Source organism: Marmota flaviventris, chromosome 6 (assembly GCF_047511675.1).
Source record: "Marmota flaviventris isolate mMarFla1 chromosome 6, mMarFla1.hap1, whole genome shotgun sequence".
In the NCBI taxonomy this organism is placed as follows: Eukaryota; Metazoa; Chordata; class Mammalia; order Rodentia; family Sciuridae; genus Marmota; species Marmota flaviventris.
In genome coordinates this window covers 96341780-96365779 of record NC_092503.1, presented here as the reverse complement: position 1 = coordinate 96365779, position 24000 = coordinate 96341780, and positions in this window count along the sequence as shown.

Sequence of the window (24000 nt, the reverse complement as noted above, 5' to 3'; positions counted from 1 at the left end):
ACTTAAAATTTGATTTATTTATAAAAAATCATTCAACTAACTATATGAAGGTCTTTTTTTATTCAGATTTAAGAACACCTGATGGAAGCAGAGATGCATGTTTTGTCTTGCTATACTGTTACAAGGAAATTTGTTGCAGAATTGTAGGTTATGTTAAATCTAAGTGTATAAGTTGGTTGTCTTCTACACCTTTGAAAATCTGGAAAGCTTAATCAGCATTTCCACTTTTAAACTAAACCAATGGTCCTCATCCTTCAGCAATTCTGTTAAAGTGGGAGTCTAGTTATAGTGAAAAACTTCTTGCTCATGCTCAATTTGTTTCAGAGAGAGTTAACATCAATAGGAAGGATAATTACTTCCAAAAATCTTGGGAAACAATATTGGTACAGTCATTTAACATAGGCCAGGAATCCTGACACTTCTTGAAGTGGATTCTAAAAATAGAACACTACTTATTTTTTTTTTGTATAGCCAGTGTCATGATTATACTTCATCTTGTATTCCAAACTCTCTCTGTAGGAATTGTGTCACTGTATTTTTAAAGTCTTATATAGAAGGAACATTTCCTACTTTGATCATGTATTATTCCAAGAATGCATATAGTGTATGCATCCTGAGTCACTGTTCTTTCTCTGAATAAATAACGTAAAAGATAGTAATTATACAAATTATAGTCTGTTTCTGTGCCTATTTCACTTATTTTAAGGCTTGTCTTTCAAATTTTTATCTCCAAGAAATTGAGTTAATAGTACTTTGAATAACACTTCATATAAAAATATTCTGCTATACAGGATTATATAAATCCATTTATTTGACCTTCATAATGAGGTGGAGTTGATGTTGGAAGGTTAATGAAGCAATTATTCTTATAGAGAACATCAGTCATAAAGGCATAGTTTCTTCCTCCCTTTAATATGCACATTAATTAAAATAATTTTTTCTTTGCTATTTGCATTGATAAGTAATCATCAATGAGAGAAAGAATAATTAAGGTTCTATTCATCTCCTATATAATTTTAGAACTTAATTTCTATGGTATGAAATCTCCTGATATAATACATATATTAAGTTTTCCCTGGTATAATTTTCTGTGTTTTTCCTTATTTAATATAGAGGTAGTAGTAATGGGTGTTGCTGTGACTATCAATTAGGTGGACAAGAATATACCCTGGAAATATTTCCAGAATCTGCCCTTGATTGTTACCTCAAATTTAACTCATTTCATTAGCCATGACATTTAATCATAAACTAATAGTTCAAAATTATATATTAAATTTTCTTTCAGGTTGACCTGTAGAATCTTAATGTTCAATAAAAATGTTTTCTATTAATAGAAAAAATATACATTTATGGATACTTATCTGAACACATATCTTAAATAATTTCATACTCTCACAAGATGAATATACCATAGTAATGGGTCAGCCAATCCTATGGGTATATAAAATTATGAATAAATTTAATTAAATATTATTTGGCTTGTGTGTAATAATTTCCCATACTAATCCTAAATCAAATTTAATTATTACAGTTTAATACACCTATCTCTCTATATATTTGTATTTAGAAATACTTATGCACATATTGAAAAGCAGATATAGCTGCAATTTTAAAACTGTAATGATGCTTCTATAACTTAGAGGCAGCTTCTATAAGCTCACATGATATCAAGTTGATTATTTTTTATTAGTGAAATATTTTCATGAGACATGCTTAAAAAATGGAATTTGGATATACTTAGGAGACTGAGGAAAGAGACAAATATTAAGTTGCTCTTCATAGTAAAATAAGACTGAGTTTCTTCACAACAAGTTGAGAAGGGGGAAGTAGAGGGAGAAAGTCATTGGCAAAGCAAGAAAGAGAAAGGGGGCAAACTCAGGGAAAGATAGAATACTAGTATGACGCCAAATAAGAACAGCTTATACACAGGAGAGTCTGATTTTGTATAATAAACTCTTGATTGTTCTGAGCTCTGCTCTGCCCCAACTCACCCTGCTGCTGTAATTCTTCAGGCTTCAGTGACAATTTGAACAGGAGCATACCTGCTTGGGGAATGGATATGTGAAGGGATTTTTTTTTTTTCCAGGTTTGAAAGACTCAGGGAAGAGCATCACAGCTTGCTTGGATAGAGAACCCACAGACTGATTCACTTTGGGCAAAGCAGGAACTCAAGAGCTGGTAGGTTTTAGAAATGAGTGCAATACATTCTCCCCTGTGTTTTATTTATATAGTAATGTTTCCAGTACCTCAACTGTGTCCAGGTCTCATAGCTAATGCACTTAATGCTTTGGATACATAATCTGCTAGATTAGGATCACTATTAGCATTCCCCAATCCCCAAAGAACATCATTTAAAGATTTGTCAGTGAACACTTGATCTCCAAAAGGACAGGACGTCTGCTTTTGAGGGGGGAATACCCTACAGTAAAACCTTAAGCTGTTTCCTTCCCACACTGTCATGGTGTCAAATTAGAGGACCTCTTTTCTCTAAGCTCACACAACCTCATGACAGCAATCTGGGAGGGAGGGTGTGTTACTCTTCATAGCTTCCCCAGCTGGATGGAGGGACACTGAACTCAATGCTGATATTTTTAATTTAAGAAAGTAGCCTAAATTTTTACACTTTCTTAAGATGAGAAATGACTTGTGGGTCATAATTCAATATTAAACCTAAAAGACTGTTCATACCATGAATCAGGTTGATTGATAGTTATTTTCACATAAAGCTGATATTGTTTTTGATATATTGTGAACACAAAATAACTTTTGAAATGTACGAGTTATACTGATTATGATTGGATAATTTCTCCCCTCTTATCAGATTAGGAAGATAATTGGATTTTAGTCTTTTTCATCTTGATAAGCTTCACAGTTTAGAAACGCATTTTGTTTTTAAATGACAAAGTGAAAGTGTAGGGGGACAATGAGCCATTCATACTTTAGTATGAATTGCTTAATATGATAACCTTTCTTCTAACATATGTAATACCATCAGCATTGCATAATTCAGTGTTAGTAAAGCTAGAAAAGGAGATTTAATTCTGAGTAAGATTCAATGACAATAGTATTCCTAACAGTGATCCAAAGGAGGTTAGAGTGATGAAGAAATGAAAGTAAATTAAGTATCAAGGTAAATTGTCTTCTTCACAGTTTTCCTATAATAATCTACATATTTATAATACTCAGATATGAAGGTCAATATATAGATTGAAGATAAACAGAAAATGTGGGGGAAATTCATATTTTTTTCCTAAGTAAAAGTAATGGGACAAGAATTTTAAAATCCATTTAGTCCAACCCTAAAAAATTGCACTATTTCTGTGTATCTCCCCTCCAGACTCCTGCATCTACCAACAATAAATCATTAGCAACCTTATGAAATGCCACAGAGAATGGGCTTTTGTGGTAGAAAGATGAACGTAAAAAGAGAAGCTGAGAGCAATCAAACATCCACTTACGAAGCAGTTTTACCTATGGGAATCTTCATTGGGTGCCTTTATTTCATTTTGATGACTAGCTTTACTGTTTCCTAGAGAACAAAGCTCTGACTTCTAGAAGTATGCTTTCTCTCCTGAGCACATAATTTCTGAGCCCACGGGTATCTTATAGACACTAACTACACTGATTCAATGGACTTAGACAATTTTGTATTTCCTGTTTTTTTTTTTTCCTGGGTGGATTCCAAAGATTCCGGATAGATTATGCTTCCAGCAATATTTATAACATAATGTAAAAATAAATGTGCATTGCTATAACTACCTTGTAGGATAAATTTTTTTAAAGAAGCTCAACAAACTTTTTGGTATGAGTCAAATTCATTTGGGGATTCAATTATATAGTAGACACAGTATGTTATTGAATTTAATTCTAAACAATTACTACTGCCTGTAGGACTGTGGAAAGAATCATTTGAGTTTGTGATATAATATATGTAAAAATATAATGAACTACAAAGGGGATATAATTATTACTATTCTTTAATTCTAATTCTTAGCACTTGATAAAACATATTTTGCCATGCCAGAATGCTCTAAGGTATGGGAAACACATTAACCTAAAAACATTATGTGGATATTGCGGCATATAAGGTAAACACTATTTCTGCAGTAAATCAGGCAATCCAGGTATCCTATTAATTGTTTGAAACCCTGGACTTGAGTGTGGGCTGTCATTTAAATTTTCTAAATTTCAGTTACATTTTCTGCCATGCAAGGGCAGAAGTGGCAAGATGAGCTATTAGGCTATGTAATCTCTAAGAACCCTTTCATCTTTAATATTTTATCATTTGAGGATTAGCACCCATTTCACAATAAATACTGAGCTTTCAAACTAGAGTGTAGTTAGGTTTTAGAGAAATTTCCCTTATTATTTTAAATATCTTGACATTTCTCTTAGGTGGGATGGCAAACTATTTTTACATTAAGACATGTATATTTATAGAAATTAAGTGTGCAATTGCCATAGTAATCAATCAAAATAAAATTTCTTGACTTTGAACATTTTCTTAATATCTCTGCATTTTTTTTCCAATAGGGTCAGTGTTCATTAAAGAAAACAGAAATCACTCTGGGCATTTAAACAAAAAGATAACAAGGTGTTTATGCAACCATAAAAGGGACAGATATTATAGTAGACATCCAAGTGGGATTCCCCAAGCACCACTGGACCCATCATCCCTACCACCCCTGCTCACCATCAAAAGATGATTCAGGAGACTACTACGAGAATTTCAGAGCTGAACCTGAGACAAACTGGAAACTGAAGTTGGGCCACCACTACTGCTGCTACTACTGCCACCACAGAGGCCTCTCAGGTCCCTGAATCTTGCACTTGACAAGATGAGGCAGAGAACAGCTGCCTCTGCTCCTGAGAGCTGGAGACTGGCATGCTACTGCAGAAAACCTCCCAGAAAACAGGCAGAAAGAGCACAAAATTAGCTCCTGCCTTCCATTCATTCTCTAAATCACAGGAGAGGACATTTACTTGATGAAACCTAATTCACAGATAGAACCCTAGCTATAAGGCAATCTGAAAATGTAGGTTTTGCTTTCCAGTCTGCAGTACAATAACAAGGCAGTGATTCTCTAAGTATGATCCTTGGAGCAGTAGAATCAGCATCCCCTGGGAACTTGTTGAAAAATGCAAAATTTGGTCAATATGCTACACCTACTGAATGAAAAACTCTGAAGATATTGTCCAGTACCTTATGTTTTAACAGGTCTTCTAGGTGATTTTAGTGCACACTGAAGTTCAAAATCATTGTAATAAGGCAAACTGGGAACAGTTAGACAAGGCTTACTACTACTACTACTACTACTACTACTACTACTACTACTGCTATTCTTCTTCTTCTTTATTTTTTTCTTTTTCTTTCTTTGATTGCTATTCAATTATATTCAAGAAAAATGTCAAGAAATGCATACCATAGCACATGGATGGCCCCAAAATGGGGAAAGATATGTAACTAATTAAGATATAAATCATAATCCTGTTTATATTAACTTATTCTTATTGTTGTTGTTATTATATACTTATTATATTGTTATCTCTTATTATTGGCAATATAGGGACTTAAATTCTGACTCATAAAATTGGATAAGAGCCTCATGATATTTACTGAAATCTTCTCCTCAAAGTTATTTTTATGTTTTTATCAATCTTTCAATTACAGCAATACCAACCATTCTTAATATACCACCAGGTGGCACATGCTACTGTGACGTGTTTTGAAGAGGTTAGAAGACCTAGTGGTAGAATGCTTGCCTTCCTTTCCATATTGGCTGTACCAATTTGCAGTCCCACCAGCAATGTATGAGTGTACCTTTTCCCCAACATCCTCTCCAGCCAATATGGAAAGCAGCATGGAGATTCCTTGGAAATCTGAGAATGGAACCACCATTTGACCAAGCTATCCCTCTCCTCGGACTATACCCAAAGGACTTAAAAACAGCATAGTACAGGCACACAGCCACATCAATGTTTATAGCAGCACAATTTACAATAGCTAAATTATGGAACCAACCTAGATGCCCTTCAGTGGAAGAATGGATTAAAAAACACAAAGGAATGTTACTCAGCATTAAAAGAGAATAAAATCATGGCATTTGCAGGTAAATGGATGGCATTAGAGAAGATAATGCTAAGTGAAGTCAGCCAATCCCCCCAAAACAAATGCCAAATGTTTTCTCTGATATAAGGAGGCTGACTCATAGTGGGGTAGGGAGGAGGATCAGATGAATTCTAGATAGGGAAGAGAGGTGTGAGGGGAAGGTGGGGGCAGGGGATTAGCAAAGGCAGTGGAATGTGATGGGCATCATTATTCAAAGTACATGTATGAAGATTCAAATTGGGTGGCAACATACTATATATATAAACAGATATGAAAAATTGTGGTATATATGTGTAATAAGAATTGTATTGCAAAAAACACCAAAGTACATGTATAAATGCATGAATTGATGAACATACTCTAATACAAAGATATAAAAAATTGGACTCTATATGTGTAATAAGAATTGTAATACATTCCACTGTCATGTATTTAAAAAAACCCATAAAATCAACAAAACTTAAAAAAAAAAAAAAAAGAATTCTTGCCTACATCCATGTATGAGGCCCTGGGCTTGACAACCCAAGACCAATCAAACAAACAAGTAAAGCTTATAAAATTTTATAGGTTTTTTTCTATATTTCAAAAAACATAATTTTCATTTAATATTCTTTTCAAGTCAATCACTAAACTCTCTTGAAAAGTGGACACTTTGTTCATAATAGGAAGGCATATATATAGTTGTTTGATGTAAGACATTATTTTCTAAAGAAATGAGCATAAATTGCTAGAGAATCATATTTGTTAATTTCTAGAATGTGAAAATTAGAAAAACAGTGAAAATCTGCCCATAATCTTCAATCCTCCCCACCCAAGATTTCTTTCCAATATTTTTTCTAGCAGAAATCTTATAAGTTTTCCAGAATTTTGATGTTTATACAGACACACAGATGTTTATACAGATATAAGGTGATCATTAAACAATTATATTTATTCATTAATTTTAAAAAAGTATTTGCTTTTATGTATGAAACCATTTTTTTTCAATTACAATTCTACAATGGAATTCTTTATGAATCAGTAGTTCTTATTTGTAATGACTGCATGATATCTTCACTGCATGAATGTATCCAATTTACTTAGCTATTATCCTATTATTACATGTTTATACTTTCAATTTTTGTATATTGCAAATGAAAATGCATAGATTATCGTTGTACAAATCTACTTACTATGTATTCTTTTTCTATTTTATAGTCTTTATCTTAAAAGTATACTCATTGTGCATCACATTTCAAAAATATTACTATTATCCTTCAAAGATAATTTTCCAAGACACATTTTCAATAATACAACTTTTAGAACTTTTATTAATAGATTTATGATAAAATTTATGTTACTTTAAATTTTACTTTCTTAATTCCATTAAAAGATGAACTATTTAAAAGTCTCTTGGTCATTATTAGGTTTTCTTCTGTGAATGATCTGTTCTTATCCATGACTCAATTTTTCTTTACTGCTTTATTTTCCTATATGTAAACATGAACTTTTTGCATTTTGGGTCTATTAACTGATTTTTAAATGTATTGCAAAATTTTTCCCTCAAGTGCATAACTTTAAAATATTTTTTCTTGTCTTATTTTTTTACCATGACTTGATTCTAAATTTTTGATAAATTTGTCAAAATATTTAATGACTTTTGAGCTTCATTCTTTCTTAGAAAAATGTGTCCATTCATCATTATTTTTTAAGAACTATATTTAATTAATTGCAGTGATTTGTATTTAATTTTGTTTTGTACATTATATCTTCACATTCCAATAACATATTTAATTATATTTTCTTACATAAATAGATACCATCACTTATTGCATAATCTGTGTTGAAATGTCACCTTTGGGATATATTAAATTTTGTTAACTTTGCAGTCTATCAGACTCACCTTAGGTTTATTCCGTCAGTATCTTATTGTTTTAATGAGAGTAATTCTTTTTAAAGGTTAACTTTTGTCCCTGTGCAATAACTTTTACATGGGCATGCTACAAGAGCCATCTTATTTCCTTTATCTTAAAACAATCTTTGAGAGTTAAATGTGTGTGGCAATTTCTAATCCATATGGATTGTCATTTTTTCCAGTCACTTGTCTAATTATTGCTTTCACAGGGTTCAATATAAATATTAATTAATCCTTAACCAAATACATAATAAAACCTCTATATAAATACCTGTTCACAATTCCTGGGAATGTTTCTGTTATAATTTTTACCATTTTATGTTGCTTATATATATAAAAATTTCAGTAATGTATCTATTCAAAGAAAACCCCCCAAATCAATAACATTTCAATGACCTGTCTAAGAAAATGGAGTTGTCCTTGTTAAAATCTAAGTTGTTATTTGGTGGTTTTCAACTCTTATTAGGAACTAGTCAATAATAGTAACTTCTAACAAATGTATATTGAGCACCCAAAGGATATGTGTATACTGCAGGAATTCTCTGGAGGACAAAGAAATTCTCTAAAGAATCCTCTGGCTTCCTAACTATTCAATAAGATCATCACTTACCTCTGAAAAGCTTAGACTAAAACAATATTACCATGGATTTTTCAGGAAAGGGACTGCAGGGGTAGAAATGGGGTATTCTAGGACTGGAATTCATTATTCTTGAGATAAAGATTCTTGGGCCTAGTGAAACACAGTTCTTTCTTCTTAGATCTGATGTATATTAAAATTGGTAAAGAAATAGTGCAAATCTACTTGTGAAAAAACTAACTTTCATAAGTTCCAATTCTGTGGACATGTTCAGTGAGTTGATCCTATGGATTAGCAATCAATCTATTCATTTTCAAGTCTTTGATAAATTTATATTCAAAACTTCAATTTCCTAACATTCACATATTTAGGACTGCTGACTTTTGCATGATTATTTGAAGTTAATTATTTTTTGGTAGTATTTTATGTATCGAATCACCTGGATTGACAGTGTCAGAAATGATGACATTAAAGAGACACTACTATTGCCTGCTTTTGAAAAGGTCAGAATGTGAATTAAATTATTCCATTCAATGGTTAAAGGTAGCTATCTCACTTTTAAAGAAAATTTTGTCGTTTTTCTTAATGATATGTCATAGAGCAAGATCTTTCATAAAGTTTGCATCTGGAAAAAAATTTAAGTAGTTACATTTTAATACATCAGATAAAAACTACTTTGTTATTTTCTAATCAAATGCCTGATTTATAAGCACTAATGGGTAAACAAGTAAATTTCAACCATGATTTGTTCAATATACATGAACTTTTTCATTTGCATGTGTGAAGATGCTGGTGTGAATCACAGTATTTTTAACTCCTATTTTTATTCAACTAGCATTCTCAGTAACTTATTGGCTATAATTACACTTTCTTGCCCTTTGTTTATATAAGTCTTTATGTTTTCTAAAAAGTATACAGCCTCATTAAAATGCTATTTTACAAAATCAGATATACTGCAACTCAAGTCATGTCTCCTCAAACATAACTACATACAGTGAAAACTTTATGTGAAGCAGCTTAAACAAATGGGTGTTTTTACTGTCCTCTGACAGCATCATAAAGAATTTCTGTGAATATCCATGCATAATCCAAGGATGGTAAACAAGATAAATGGGTGAATATTTTTTAAAGGACAGAAGAGCTTTAAGAATTCATTCTTTCTTTGGTGCATAGCCTGAGTAACCCTTGGTGGGATCAGGTTAGGGTAGGTAGCAATGAAAGGTCTGTCACCTTGCTTGTGTTTATTGAGCATCTACTGTCTAACCTAGTAGGCACTGTGATATTGTACCTGGAAAGATTTGAAAAAGATATTGATTCTCTTTCTCCTTAACTTACTCAAATCAATGATTTTGCTCATTTTTCTAAGCAATGATTCAGAATCCAGAAAGACAAGTTGAAACAGTGCTTCTCAGATTTTAATGTGCATAGAAATCATCTAGTAATTTAACAAAAGGAAGATTTTAATGCCCTAGATTTGGAGCTGGCCTAAGTTTTTGCATTTCTAATGCTTAGGATTAGAAAGACTCTAAAATGTGTCTCATCAATCACATGTTGTCTTCACTGGTGACTCAAGCCTCTGCTGGTGAGGTTACTACCTCCTATGAAAAACAATACCAGGAGTGGTCACCCCCACTCACACTGCTGTTTTAGGAAGGTAGTTGAAGAGATCAAAGGTTTTTAGGCAAGACCTGATCACTTCTTCCAAAGGGCAAGATGGGTCTATTCTGTTTTTATCATTAAGATGAGGAAAATCTTGACAGGCAAAGGAAATGTTTCTCCTTTCATTTGGGAAATCAGTAGGCCGGCTTCTTCTAATTCCTAACAGATATGGAGTATTGTGAAGTAGAAAGTGTGTATAATTTTTAGGGTACAGAGAAAGACAAAAAAAATTTGTAGAACAGTTTATACTTTCACTTAAAGCCTTTATTGAAACTTAAAGTAATTTTTTTTTTTATTTAAGCATTGAAGGTCTCGTGCTATCACACTCTGGAAATGTCAGTGAGAGGCTATCTAGCCTTTTAAGTGAAAGGAAGAGCAGCCACATGGCAGATGACCATGGGCATCACTGTTGCCTCCAAATGCAGGATGTTCAATAGTGTTCAGGATATATGGGAAACACAGAAATCAACAGAAGTAATCATTCTACTTGAGGGAGCCACAATTTAATTTTTTGTCTTAATTATAAGACAAAATATTTTTTATATCACCTGTAAGCGTCTGAATAAAAGGACAGAGCATACCAAACCTGTTCACAATTAAACACAAAAAATTTCTCTAATAATTTCCAAAATGAGACTTCAAATTCATTTGAATTTCTGCTTTGTGGTTTACTTGAAAATTGAAAATTGATATTGTGTCACATCTAACAAAGTCTAAGATTTTCCACTAATTGGTGAAAAAAGAAAAGTGACATTGCTGAATAGTATATTTACTACCTATCTTTCTCTCATCACCCTTAACTACACAAATTAATTTTTATTAATCACATATATAAATTTCCTTCCAATGCTTTGTTTTATTTTTTCATGATGCTTAGCACCAGACTTCCTTTTATTCTATCTCAGTAGTAGTAGTATTTCCCTCTTCTGCATAGCATTCATGTTCCTCTCCATCGCACAGTTTTCCTACACTTGCCTCCATCCTTCCAATCTCTCCTTTACATCCATTTTATTTCACTAATCAAATGAGCTCCAAATGAGCCCCACATCCTTGCTTTTCTGCAAGTATCAGATTTTTCTCAGTAAGAGACTTTTTTTCTTTCATACATACACACATACATATCAATTATTTGAAAAAATATATGCATCTTTGTATCTTTATTGTATCTCTCTCTTTTACCTTTTAAATTTATTATTTTTTTTCTTTGGTGGAAGTTTCCTTTTGTTTCTCTAATGTCTCATTCCAGCATTAAATTATTGATGGGATTATTATCTCCTAGTATTTAGTGAATGGGCCTTTTAGGGATTATGATACTCCAGGCTTTATCAGATTCATCTCAAATATCATAAAGGAACTGTCAGTTTATCAGCTAGAGGTTTTTCTTTTTCAGTTCTGTAGGTAACATCAAAATTTACAAAAACAGGATCAGATAGAAAAGCCTGCACTAATATCTTTCATCCAGGAGAACTGATTTATCCTTTTCTTTGGCAAAGCCCTTTGTGATTACTATCACTGATGGACAACTTATAAAATTGAACTCTCTCTCTCTCTCTCTCTCTCTCTCTCTCTCTCTCTCTCTCTTTTTTTTTTTTTTTGTACTGGGGATTGAACTCAGGGGCACTTGATCACTGAGCCACATCCCTAGCCCATTTTTGTATTTTATTTAGAGACAGGGTCTCACTAAGTTGCTTAGTGCTTCACTGTTGCTGAGGCTGACTTTAAACTCCTGAGCCTCCTGTCTCAGCCTCCTGAGCCGCTGGAATTACAAGTATGCTCCACCACGCCCAACTTTAGCTGTGTTTTTATTAAAAACGGACTCAAAATCTTTTAGAAAGATCAGGTATAAATTGTACGTGACACATAAATGCTAATTCTCAAGGAAGTAACCTGTATGGAAGCACTGAAACTCCAGAAATGTATCTTGTGTAAAGAGTACAATTTTGCAAGGTGCACGCTTGTAATTCCAGAAGTTCTGGAGGCTCGCTCAGACAGGAGGATCATGAGTTCAAAGCTGGCCTCAGCAACAGTGAGGCATTAAGCAACTCAATGAGACTCTACCTCTAAATAAAGTACAAAATAAGGCTGGGGATGTGGCTCCACTGGTTGAGTGCCCCTAAGTTCATTCCTTGGTACCTCCTCCCCCCAAAAAAAAGCCCCATGCCTAGTTAAGGTCATGAAGATTGGCATTAAAAGTGAATGGAATAAAAAAGCAAGAGAGAGAGAGAGAGAGAGAGAGAGAGAGAGAGAGAGAGAGAGAGAGAGAGAGAATATTAAAACAAATCTAATATCCCATCTATGTATTCATCAAACACCATTTAATACCCTTTGTGTGGCAGGTGTTAATTAGGCACTAGATAAGAAAGCAAAACAAAATGAAGGATATGATATAGTTCCCAATTTTCAAAAGATCACAATCTAGTAAAAAGAAGCAGACAAATAAGAATTAATTAAATGTCAATATGTTGAATTCCATGTCAGATATATGAGATAATTTCAATCCATGGGGCCAGAAAATTTGATTTATGCTTCCTTTAAATCTCAAGTCAGTTTCTTTGGTTTTCTTATTTGACCATGGCTTGTCTTGGCTATATGTAAAGATGAGGAACTGTTAAGCCTTTCAGTATGAAAGGAAGGATACTTTTACTGCATCTTATGAAACATAGTCTTAGTTATTCTTTCTGACTCTCTTTGCTTCAATCTATTAATATAAACATCTCACATGTCATTTTTTTTTTTTTTTTTAAAAAGTCCAGGCTTCCAGTGTGCTTACATACTGGTGAAAATTGCTGTGAATCACAGTCAGAAATAACCTATCACTGTTGTACATCCTGAAAAAGTTATGTTTTTCTTTGTTTTCTTTTTTGCTTTTAAATTGCATCAAATTTGAAGAAAACTTGTGATCACCCTTATTCTCTTAGAGGATTGATTTGTGAGAAGGCTGATGATCTGTTAAGTAAGTATGGATTAACTTGGAAGAGCATAAATAGCAGTAATATTGGAAACAAAATCATCCAATTATTTCGACTGGGGAAAGGTTGAGGTTAAAGATGTGATTATGCATTGTTGGGGATTTTGACTGTATACCCATCTGTAGACACCAGCTGTCTTGAATTCAAGGGATAATCTATGGTACTACTTGAGTCTTCTTCCAAACCAGGGTGAACAAAGCTTCAGGCAGATGCACAGAATATATAATTCAACTACTTAGGACCCCAACACTGGGGTCCTAACTGAATGACAGAAAAATGAAAGGTGATAACATTGCTTAAAAGAGGGGTTATCTGAGTTTGTTTCTTTCATATTTATGCTTTAATTTTTAAACTAAGGTACAGAGCACTGTAGGGTGCCAGGGACCTATATTTACATATTATGTAAATGTTTTTAATACAACTGGATGGGGAATGTTAGTGGATGGCAAAGATGTCCATTAAGAAATAGTAATTATATGAGCCTTAAATTAGGAACAGGTGGCAAATCCAAACTTTTAGAACCAGTGGTGGGAAGAGTTCTAGGTCAGTCAGAAGGTTTGAGTCTTAATTCTACTTTTTTACTAGTTGCCTGACTTTGGGTAAACCCTTTTGGAATAATCCTACTAGGCAGCTGATATATATCCTGGAATCATTCTTTAATTTTTGTGTATTTCTATTTGAAAGGGGCAGAGGTTCCAACCTGCCCTTCAAGGCCCCCAGTGACCCACCTTCCTTTCTCTAGGTACTTTCTAAAGGTTTTATCATCTTCCAGTAGCACTATGATGTGAGCTGGGAAGCAAGCCTTCTTCTCATGTTCCTCTGGGGGATACTTTAGATCAAAAACTGTAAAAGCCAATATCTCTGTTTTTTTCTCTGGAACTTTTCAATTCCTCCAGAAATGCTCCTTTATTATGCTGTTTTAGAGGCAGATTGGCTATAGGCTGGAGAAAGTGAAGGGGATCTGATCATTAGGTACAACCCATTGAATTTCACATTTCAGTCTTGAGTCTCACTGCCACCTCTGTTGTCTTGTTATCTCGGATCCCATTACCTGCTTTATTCAACTCATCCACAGTGGGGGTCCTTTTTGTTCTTTGTATAGGAAAGAAGTAGCCACCTGCTAGATCCAGTCAAGATGAGGGCAGGGAAACCCTTGAGATGTTTGTGCTCTTTTCAGCCCTGTATCTCACTTTCACCTTCTGTGGTTTTTGGCATCACCATCATCTTTGGCTGTTTGGGTTTAGGTTATATAATGGTGCACCTTTTTTCTTGAACACTTGATTTGTGTCTTCTTTTGCTTTGCAAAATATATTTCTCCCTGTTTTCAATCCTCCAATATTTTCCTGGGATTTCATGCTGGCTCCTTTATTCTTTCACCCTTGAGGGTTTATATCTGCTTTAGTCCTTTACCTTCATTTTCATAGGTTTTTTGGGGTTGGAAAGAGTGGATACATTTGCTTCAATAGGGAGTCTAGTTTTACATTTATAAAGCTCTAATCATTCATTTTAAAGCACTAAAAGGAAGCAGAATAATATCCTCAAATACATGAGCATCTTTTTAAAATTATAATTTAAGCTACTTTCCTAGCTCAGGAATATTTTAAACAATGTAGATGTGAACAATATTATTTTAAAATGTGGCCTGCTAATTTATTTCAAGTGTTGAAAAAGGCTATGTGTCAAATCATACTAATGGAAATCTGTAACCAGTGACTACAGATATAGTTTTTAACATTTTAACACATATGGATCACTAAAACATTGTTAGAAAAAAGACAGACTACTTCTCAGCAAAAACTACAGATTCTCTTTAAAGGATTAAATATTTCATGAACTTTTCTCCCTTAATGCCAAAATCAGTGTTAAATTGTGCCAATTTAGTTCAATAACAGCATTTAGTCTTTGATGATTTTATCTAGCTCTCACTGAGAATTGGCCTCCTGAGCTTCTGACTTTGTTTCTTTTAGTCTTATCAGTTAGTTTAGATATTTCAAAGACTTCATTCCAGTGTTGAAGTGTGAAGGCATGAGATAAAGATCAAATTACCTGTACAAGAAAGAGAAATGGATGACTTCTCATGTTCTCACATTCTTAAGGTTTCTAGGTGAAATTTCCGACCCATAAAATGTCAGTTAAATAAATGTCTGAAACAACATGACTTTCTTTTACAAAGAATGGCATTGGAATTGCTATGACTTATTTTGCCTGTGGGACTGAATTACAGATTGAGCCCCAGAATTTGTTCTGCTGTTGCTTTTATACTTTTTGAAGTGAGATTTAGTTAATTACAATGATTGGGAGAGACTTGCAGAGGCAGTAGCCATATAAAGAGTGAGGGAGTTATAGTCTCTGTTATAAAAAATTTATTCCAGAGCCAATCATTTAATATTTTTCCCATGGCTTTCAGTCCCTGCCATGGAAAAAAAAAAAAAAAAGGATGGCTTATATAATTTTCTGTGATTAGTTCTAAGGGAATACTTTTTTAAAAGAAAGTAACAAACCTATATTGTTGCTCTCTGACAACTTATTCCACAGGTTATTGATGTAGGTTTATCTTAACAGACAAGAAGTACACATGTAAAGAAAAAAAAAACATTTACAATTTTTTAAATCAAATAATATATTTGTATTTTTAAAGATGAGTACTCAAAGTTCCCTTTTATATCTGTAAATATCTATATCTCTGCCTGCAAATGTTTCCAATTCCTGTCAGAGAACAGAATATTGATAATTTAATATAATGAAAACTGTCTGAGATTGGGTCTTGAAGTGTCTACTTCCATTCTTCAAATATGTTTACTACACTTAGAATCAGCTTCTCTGGATGAGCCCCACACTTGCCCCACAGTACCCTAAGTTGTCTACCATGGGGTAATCCTGAGACCATGTACAAAACATGAATGTCAGAGGGTCTGTGGAAAGATGTCCTTGGATCTCTCACTGATGACTTAAAATCCTTCTTAAAAAAATCCTTAAGATCAAACACAGGATAAGATGCAGTGTCCTTGAACTTTAACTGCTTTCAGTAGTCTAAGGATTTGTACATAAGGGAATCTGCTTATCCACACTCTGATTGATAAAATTCAGATCTTGGCATAGTGGGCTGTGCTCTAGTAAGGTTTACCTGCATATTCAAGCTTGTCATGAAAAGCAAAAATACTGACTCACATGCCTAAGGCCTAAAATAAATTAGGATAGGCCCACAAAAGGGTTAGACAGCAAAACTAATGAGGACCAGGCAGGGAGCCTACAGAAAAGGGTAATATACTCTACTCCCCCTTCATACTCTCTTTTGATTAGTTTTTTATCAGGCTCTGGGGAGCAAATGTGCGACGGGAAGATGCTTGTTCTCTGCAGACCAGCGTTGTGGGAGCAGTAGCTGGGGGTTGTTAAATGTGGATGGGAATAATACAAGCTTTGCAGAAGCTGTATAAAAACTTTGTGAGTCTATGGAGTTTTGAAAACTGGATGATGTTATTATAGCAGAAGTTCATCGTTATGGTGTAGCAATCTAAGTCTAAATAACCTCTGAAATAAAGGTCAAAATTTTGAATTTATGGGTTTTGACATCCATCTTAATGATAATCCAGATCATGTTTTTGGAAGGGTTTTTTCCTTCCATATTTTGGGAAGAAATTATAAGACATAATTTCCTTATCTAATTAGTTAGTATCAACAAAGATGCAAGGATTTTAGCTTTCTTAAAATTCCTAACAATTCAAGTTTATATCAAATTATACTACTTTTGAAAGAAAATAATGCATCTGCAGATGGTGCTGAATTGCATAAAATTAATTAAATGTGCAAGTTTTCAGTAATTAATTCCAGTGAGGCCTATAAAAATTCATTGTGAGCAGAATTACATGTTTTTTTAGCCTCTTCTTTTCCAACATGAAGATTGTTTTTGCACTTTTGAGAACAAGTTAAAGTGACATGGAATTATAAAGGTCATTCAGGGGAAATACATTAAGTTTCTTGTGGAACAAAAGAAACAAGTTTCTGGGTTATGAGGTATTCACACAGTTCCCACATGTTTGTAGTTTTTCCCTTAAAGGATGATTATGGCTCAGTGAAACCCTGGGAAAGTCAATCCTGGCAGTGCTGCGGCTGTTGCCATGTATGTGTGGTCAAGTTGTGCCTGGATGTAGATTGACAGTGGGGATTATCCAGTGTCCTATACCTTGGCCTGAGAACTGTTATGGAATATTAATTTCTACATCATTTTCTGTAGTTTTCATGAAAGAATGCTTGCAACCCAAAAACTTATTTTATTTACTTATTAAATATTTTCAGAGTAATTCTAAGTATATTTTGTCAAAAACATTAAAGCACCTGAGCTCACTGAAGAGGCTATTAATGTTGAATGGAAAGAACTAGAAGATTTTCATTCTTTCAAGTCAGAATGATAGTATTTTAAAATAAGGACTTTTACTAGATATTTAGATTCTGTTTTGAATCATGTACCTTCAAAATCTTTATGAAGTTTCAGAATTGTGAAAACTTTTAAACCTTTGCTATTTCAGCCATGTGATAAGGCTATCTCTACTAAGAAATGCAGTTCTTGATCTGGATAATGTTTCAATAAAGGCATTTTTTGTCATCATTTGTTCCTGTAAATGAAATTAAGATACATATAGTGTCATAAGAGGCAAAAGTATTTTAGATCTAATGAAGCCTGAAAAACCCTTAAAAAGGTCTTCCTTAGAAGATACAAAGCATTGCCTTTTAAGTATCAGTGTTCTATTCTATTTTTTTAAAATCCACACATACAGTCATGACTCTCTACCTTGGCTGTATGTAACTATGGGCTTTCCAAGATTAATTTAATGCTTGGATTTCACTCTAGAAAAAAGGGCAACACACACAAACACAAACACATACCCCCCACACATGCATGCACAGTTGCTCACATTCTCATTAATAAATTGTTTCTTCTTCTGTCAAACTTAGGGAATTCCATCTATAGCAAATTTAAACAAAAATTGCTTTTTTCTTTTGCTTTCTAAGCACATGATCATGATGTTTATCCTAAATGCTGTGCAGTATCCCATGGCTGAGGAAAGATTGGGATACATTACATAAACAATCCAAAGATAAAAATTAAGTAATATTCAAAGAACAACAAAAAAATACTATGAAAAAGAAAAAAGAAATAAGTAAGATTTACTTTATGACATTCAAAAATAGAACTTCTCAATGAGACAACAGATTATATACAGAATTTGTATTTTGAGTAAGGATTGCTTAAATTTCTCATCAAAGAAGAGACTTCGCAGGTGGCACCTTACAGTTCTTGATGAAGTGGTACAGGTTCAGGAGAAGGAAAGAAAGTATTTTTCTTACTCTTAGGGAATTATAAGCAGAAAGAGAAAGAATTAGAAGTGTAAATTAAGCTGATGTGGAATGTTTTGTTTCTACAGGATTTTTTTTTTCCATTAAGCTTCTCCAAATTTGTTCCTCAGAGGAAAAGGCTTCTTGTGCTCCTGCTTTCAGTTTGGGACTCTGATTAAGAGGCCACTTTGCAGTCTAACAATAGGAACCAAAGCTACATCACATATAGCTTACATCCCAGATATCTTGGAAAGATGAAGGCCTTAATATGGACCATCCCTGAGCTACTGTTAGTTTCTAAGTGACATTGATGAGATACAGAATTTGCCAAGGTCTGTCTTGGAAGCTTGACACAGTAGGCAACCATGCTAGGGCAGAGTAAGCCTTTGGTATGCTGCAGGGGAACATCAGGGAGCATCGCCAGAAGTCTCACCTGGGCCAAGAGAAGAACCATGAGTAATGAGCTGGAGACTCCAGCATCAGAAGCGAACAGGGCCATCAATTACTGGGCAGTCAGCAGACAAGGTTGGTGACTGATGGATGACAGTCAGCATACCCTCAGGAACCACATAAGGCTCAAACTTTCATATGTTCTACACAATGAAGTCATGCACGACACACTCCTTTCCCCCAGTATAACTGAATGCCATTCTAGAAAAAACTAGTGGGACAAGAGAGAGACAGTTATCTCAGTGGCTATGCTAAAATTCTATCAGACTGTGCAATTAAGTTTTAAATGTATTAAGAAAGAAAGAGAGAGAGAGAGAGAGAGAGAGAGAGAGAGAGAGAGAGAGAGAGAGAAGGAGGGAGGGAGGGGGAGAAAAAGAAAGACTAACTGGGTTTGTTTATTTTTTTACTCATTATTTGTTTGTTTATTTCAGCCAGAATATTAGGTTTGGGGAGAAAGATCAGATTATTTCTATAGAAATATTTTGTCTGCAGGAGAGATCCAAGATGGCAGGCAAGAGGGAAGCTGCATTTTGTGTTGCTCCATGACCTGGGATTCTAGTAGTGAGAATGCTGTTTCTCTGCAAGTTATTAGAGGACACCCAACAGCTGTTCCCATGCAGGAATCCTAGCCAATTGCCCACGCAGGTCCCCAGGCCACAGCATCAGTGCAGAACTTCCAGCCGCTTTGCCCATGCAGGACCTCTGGCCAACGTGCTGGGTAGAACCCCTGGCTGCCCACCCACACAGGAATCCTGGCCTCTGCTTCCATGCTGGACACCCAGCTGCTGCCAACATGCAGAACCTCTGGGCACCACTTCCGTGTGGACACCCACCTACCAATGTGGGACTCCCATGGCCGCCTCCATCAAAAACAATCCTTGTATTTTCTTTTGAGATTATTATTATTATTATTATTCTTTTTCATTGTCTCTCTTCTCCCACCCTCACATCCCCAACATTTGTGAAACCAAGTACTGTTTATGGATTAGGCTACACGTTCTACACAATGAAGTCATGCATGTCACACTCTGTTGAGGACTGGGATGTCTGCATAGTATATTACAGTTGTGTTGTATATTCTTTTATTCTATTTTTATATTTTTTCTTAACACCATTAAGTTTATTTTATTTTTTCAGCATTAAAAGAAAAGTTTAATTTTTTTATTTATATATGACAGAGGAATGCATTATAATTCTTATTACATATATAGAGAACAATTTTTCATATCTCTGGTTGTATACAAAGTATATTCACACCAATTTGTGTCTTCATACATGTACTTTGGATAATAATGATCATGATGTTTCACCATCATATCTAACCCCATGCCCCTTCCTTCCCCTCCAACCTCTCTGCCCTATCTAGAGTTCATCTATTCCTCCCATGTTCTCTCTCCCTATCTCATTATGAATCAGCCTCCTTATATCAAAGGAAACATTCAGCATTTGGATTTTTGGGATTGGCTAACTTCACTTAGCATTATCTTCTCTAACTCCATATATTTACCTGCAAATGCCATGATTTTATTCTCTTTTACTGCTGAGTAATATTCCATTGTGAATATATGCCACATTTTTTTAATCCATTCATCCACTGAAGGGTATCTAGGTTGGCTCCACAGTTTAGCTATTGTGAACTGTGCTGCTATAAACATTGATGTGGCTGTGTCCCTGCAGTACACTGTTTTTTAAGTCCTTTGGGTATAGACCGTGGAGAAGGATAGCTGGGTCAAATGGTGGTTTCATTGCCAATTTTCCAAGGAATCTCCGTACTACTTTCCATATTGGCTGTACTAATTTGCAGTCCCACCAACAGTGTCTATGAACTTTATTCTTATGTGTGATGTAATATATCACACATATAAAATATCTAACTTTTTTTAACTAAATGGCTCCAGAACTATCCCAGCACCATTTATTAAAATGTCCACCTTTGTCTCAGTGATTTGACATGTCATTTTTATCACATGCTCTAATAATAGTATATTCTCATCTCCTACTTCCTTAACATCTCATCCTACACTCCATCCCTGATTCTATCTGTTCACCAGCATAAACTGTAGACCCTTTTGCAAACCTACTGTTTATATTATAAATAATAATTGAATTCACCATTTCTGTATACTGTGACAAAACTGTAAACATCTTAATAGCAACTATTTGTTTAAAGATGTGTATTGCCTATATTGGAATCTGTTAATATTATTCTCCCCACTAAAGGAGAGGTATTGGAACACTGCAGGGACACTATAAGCCTATAGGGTAAAAACTGTAACAACTCAGATCTGCAGAGTTAGAAGGGAAGACACATGAAAAAAATGAAAAAAACAAAGAAAGAGGGTGCCCCAAACAAACCAAGATACTACATTATTAGCATCAATGGCCAGCATAGCAGAAGGAATAAAAGAGAAGGAGTTTAGGGTTTACATAATTAAACTGTTCTGTGAATTAAAGGATGATATAAGAGCAAACATGAGCAGCAAAAGATAATTTCAATAAAGAGCTCCATAAGCAAATACAAGAAGCAAAAGATTACTTCAATAAGGAGATAGAGTTTCTGGAAAAAAACAACCAAAACAGAAATCCTTGAAATGAAGAAAACAATAAACCAAATTAAAAACTCAATAGAAAGCACCACCAACAGATTAGTTCATTTGAAAGACAGAACCTCAGACAATGAAGACAGAATATATAATCTTGAAAATAAAGTTGACCACACAGTGAAGATGGTTAAGAAACCATAAGCAGAACATTCAAGAATTATGGGATAACATAAAAAGACCAAGTTTAATAATTATTGGGATAGAGGAAAGCACAGGGTTCCAAACCAAAGGAACAAACAATCTATTCAATAAAATAGTATAGTAAAGTTTTCCAAACATGAAGAATGAATTGTAAAATCAAATACAAGAGGCTTACAGGACAACAAACATACAAAATCACAACAGATCTACACCAAAGCACATTATAATGAAAATGCTTAGCATATAGAATAAGAACTTTAAAAGCCACAAGAAAAAGTAATCAGATTATATATGGGGGGAAACCAATTAGGATTTCTGCAGATTTCTCAATCCAGACCCTAAAAGTTATATGATCCTGGAATAACATATACCAATCTCTGAAAAAAAAATTGGAGGTCAACCATTTAACCAACTAAGGTTAAATACCAAAAATTTTAAAAAACAAAAAACAAAAACAAGACTGAGAATACAAATTATGTGTCAATAATAATACTGAATATTGATGGCCCTGACTCATCAATCAAAAGACATGGACTGGCAGATTGAATTTTTAAAAAAGACCCAACATTATGCTGCCTTCAACAGACTCACCTACTAGGAAAAGACATCCACAGGCTGAAAGCAAAAGGTTAGGAAAAAACATATCACTCACATGAACTTTGGAAATAAGCAGGATTTTCCATCCTCATATAAAATAAAGTAGACTTCCAGCCAAAGTTAATCAGAAGGCATAAAAAAGGTTATTACATGTTGCTTAAGGGAACCATATATCAACAAGAGATAAAAATTATAAATATATATACTCCAAACAATGGAGCATCTACATTCATCAAACAGTCTTCTCAATTTCAAGAGTCAAATAACCACAACACAATAATACTGGGTGACTTTAACACACCTCTTTCAGCACTGGAGAGATCTCCCAAACAAAAGCTGAACAAAGAAACTATAAGACTCAATAGTACAATCAATAACTTAGACTTAACAGACATATATAGAATATTTCATCCATCAATGAGTGAATACACTTTCTTCTTAGCCACACATAGATCCTTCTCTAAAATAGACCACAAATCAACTCTTAGCAAATACAAAAAATAGAGATACTTCCTTCATTTTATCAGATCATAATGGAATGAAATTAGAAATCAATGATAAAATAAAAAATAGAAGCTACTCCAATACCTGGAGACTAAATAATATGCTATTAAATGAACAATGGGTTGCACAAGACATCAAAGAGGAGATTAAAAAAATTTTAGAGGTAAATAAGATCACTTATACAACACATCAAAATCTCTGTAACACTATGGAAGGCAGAACAAAGAGGAAAGCTCATTGCATGGAGTTCATTCCTTAAAACAAGAAAAAGTCAACAAATAATTGACCTAACATTACATCTCAAAGTCCTAGAAAAAGAAGAACAAATCAACACCAAAATCAGTAGAAGATAAGAAATAATTAAAATTAGAGCTGAAATCAATGAAATTGAAATAAAAGAAATAATTGAAAAAAATTACAAAACAAAAAAGTTGGTTCTTTGAAACAATAAACAAATTGATAAACCCTTAGCCATGGTAATGAAGACAAGGAGAGACAAAACTCAAATTACTAGAATCTGTGATGAAAAAGGAAATATTATGGTGGACACTACAGAAATACAGAAGTTAATAAGAAATTATTTTGAAAATTTATACTGCAATAAAATAGAAAATATCAAGGACATTGACAAATTTCTAGCATCATATGATTGACCCAAACTGAATCAGGATGATATACAGAAGTTAAACAGATCAATTCAAGCAATGAAATAGAAGAGGACATCAGAAGCCTACCAACCTAGAAAAACCCAGGACCAGATGGATACACAGCTGTGTTCTGCAAGACCTTCAAAGAAGTTCTAATTCCAATACTCTTCAAATTATTCCATGAAATAGAAAGGGAGAGAACAAATCCAATATCATTCTGTGAGGCCAATATCACCCCGATTCCAAAACCAGACAAAGACACATCAAAGAAAGAAAACTTTAGACCAATATCTGATGAATACAGATGCAAAAATTCTCAATAAAATTGAATATAAAAACATATCATAAAGATGGTGGACCACTATCATCCAAGGATGCAAGGTTGGTTCAACATACTGAAGTCAATAAATGTAATTCATCACATCAATAAACTCAAAGATTAAAATCATATGGTCATTTCAATAGATGCAGAAAAGGCATTTGACAATATACAGCACCCTCTCATGCTCAAAACACTAG